Below are 3018 nucleotides of genomic sequence, written 5' to 3' on the forward strand. Positions count from 1 at the left end.
GAGACATAATAACAACTCTCGTTTTTGTTCTCTTTTACTTTATTGGGCCAAGAATTAAAAGTCAAGAGTGCTTGCTCAAACGATATCTGTGTATTTTCTTTCCGCCGCCGTCGCGTCAGCGCTAGCCCGCCCGCTCGTAACCGGGGTGTAAATGTAAATGGGAAAACAGGTGACACCCTGTTGGAATTGTACCTGAAATTTATACGCGGTGTTTCGTTACGCGATTGCTTTCGTTGGTTTTACTTTGTATTTTCTGTCTCCGACATCATAAAAGCAATTAGAGGAAATTTATTTCATGCCAGTAGTGTATTAAGTGTATTAAGCCAAATCATGCTTCTAGGTGGTCAAAGTTTTTATTGTGGTTATTATTACTTTGTTTTTCTGTGTGGGTTAGTTTAATAAAACAAATTTAATGTGTGAAAAGTTATACAAAAGTTAAAATACATTGACATAAACGCGAGACCATTAACGTGTGACATCAATGTAACGCTTAATCCACAAGTTAAACTTAATCTCCACGTCGTCACCGACATCAATAATGCGGTGTATTAGTGTGACGACAACTTAGTACATTAATAACAACAAGTCATTGTCGCCTCGGTCACACAACAATGAAGTGTTAACTTAGCATTACTCTACAAGTGTTTGTCTAGTCTGAACCACACTTGATGATTGATAAATTAGTCTGCATTCAGTTTCAGCGACTGTGTCCGCGCGGAATTAAAAAAAATCTAATTACGAGTTTTAATACTAACTCAAATCGAGATCTGTTGAGACGTTTTAGAAATGATTTCTAACAAACATCTATCCATTCATCTAAACATTCGCATTCATAATATGAGTAAGATAGTAAAAGTACAAAAAAGCTACAATTTATTTTGATGAAAATAATTGCTAATCTGCTATTCAATTTTAGTCTTGAAAGGTGAGAACATTGTGACCATTATCTTCCCTAACATGGATTCTTTCTTTACTCCTTGATTTTGACGTATATTGATTATTTATATGAAGACATAATGTTCAATTTGCACTGATATTAATGTAAGCCGCCTTGTTTGAGCTGTCGTCGGGCAGAGATCTCGCATGATATATCCCACGGAGCCTCGTAAATCAAGCGATTAATGTTTGGAGATTAAGTTAATAGGTCATGTCGGAGAATCTCTGCGGCTAATGGCTCCGGAGCGGAGTGTAATAGGATTAGAGCAAACGTTCAGTTTGTCATAACCAAATAATATCTCGCACATTATCTCGGACCGATTATGGAGATGAAGGGGGATTACTGCGATCATTCCATTTGTCATGGCCGCTCGATTCTGTTACACATAATAATGGATGTGGTATTTTTATTGTTTACATTTATTATTGGTTTCAAAGTCAAGGTTAAAAGTTAGTAATCACAAGATTTTCATTTCATAAGTAATGCATTTATTTATCCATGATTATTATTTATTTCTTTTAGTCTACTTTCTATGAATATGAAATGATTAAGAAATAGACCTAACACAGAAAAGTATATTCTTGTTTACATAGTATAAATGCAGACAACATGTAAATGAGATAAATCTAGTCCTAAGCATAATCAAAGCATCAATGTTAGTATAAGCAGCATGTTAACATTATGTCTGTGGCCTGTATGATCTAAGTCTGTACCGCGCTGCGTTATCTCCTACAAAATCTGAGCATTCTGTCACCGATCTTAATGTGCTTATAAAATTTACCCTTCTGCCTCTTTTATGTTTTATCCCTTTGTGTTTGTGACAGGAAAAAGGTTCCGCTTTGTCTTTATACATTTTTCAAGTAAAGGAATATAATAACAGAGAGGCGCCGCGACGGATACTGATTTCATGTAACGAGGGAATCGTTAGACAAATCCTTTTTCCTTTCATATTTCCTTTGTGTTGGAAACATTTTAAGAAATATAATGTGTCGTTTTCGTTTTTTATAATATCTTTATTTGTAATATTATCAAGCTGCAATCAATACGTTTTCCATAAATAAGACGGCGTTAACACTATAGAAATAGAATATTTTCATTAAAAAAATTTCATTTAATGTAACAAAAAGTGAACAAGAAGAGAATTATTACTATTACGTTACAACGACCTAGAGAGTTAAAAAACCTGTGCTTAAAATATTTCCTTTTATAAAAAAGCTAAATATTAACTTCGAAATGCACAAGCCTAATAACATTCTACCCAGAGCTCATCACAGTCACATCTCAGTGAAAGTGATTGAAGTCTCCCTTCAATTATGATATTTAATAAAAGGTTTTGTTTCGTAAGACAATCGTTTGTTGTTGAATTAGCCCACGCTTCCATAACTCGCGTCAAAGGCGACGAGACGCCGACGCTCGGGGCTCGGGGCGGCCGCTTTGAACACCTGCCCGACAAAGCGAGGAAGCGAAAGCAATTCTTTTGATGAAAGAGAAACTGACATCGACACAACTTTAATTGGTTCCCATTCAAAATGTCAATATTATCGTATAATCTGTTCAAATTAAAGAACTAAAGTTCAAAGAAAACATAAATTTGTTCGCAGTATTTTTATGAAAAATATCCAAAAAACTATTTCTATCAGTACATGTTGTGTAGAATATTTTTGTAAAGGTTCTCTGTACACTATATATTGGATTGTATTGAGAGGGTACATTCGTTATCCCACGAATGCAAGGGGTGAAATGTCGAACGGGCAACGTTTTAAACCCCAAGCCATTTCACCCTCGACATTTATTTATAACCGAGGAAAACCTTTCACAAAATTTAATAAAATGTGAAATAAGCAAAGGTACTGAAGAAGTACGAAAAGAATTCTATTTGTAATTGACTCCAAAGTATAATATAAAAAGAAGATAATATTAGGTAAAGTTCCTAAGCCGAATATCGAAAATGTTTACTTTACTTGATACATAAGTGTGTATCGTTTATGTAAAGTTTCGACTTAACAAGACATTATGCATGCGCGATGCATACAACAGCTCACAAACAAAGCGCGGGGGAAAACTGAGCTGCAATGAAGTTT

This window comes from Papilio xuthus, unplaced genomic scaffold (genome assembly GCF_000836235.2).
Source record: "Papilio xuthus unplaced genomic scaffold, Pxut_1.1 DF824992.1, whole genome shotgun sequence".
Lineage (NCBI taxonomy): Eukaryota > Metazoa > Arthropoda > Insecta > Lepidoptera > Papilionidae > Papilio > Papilio xuthus.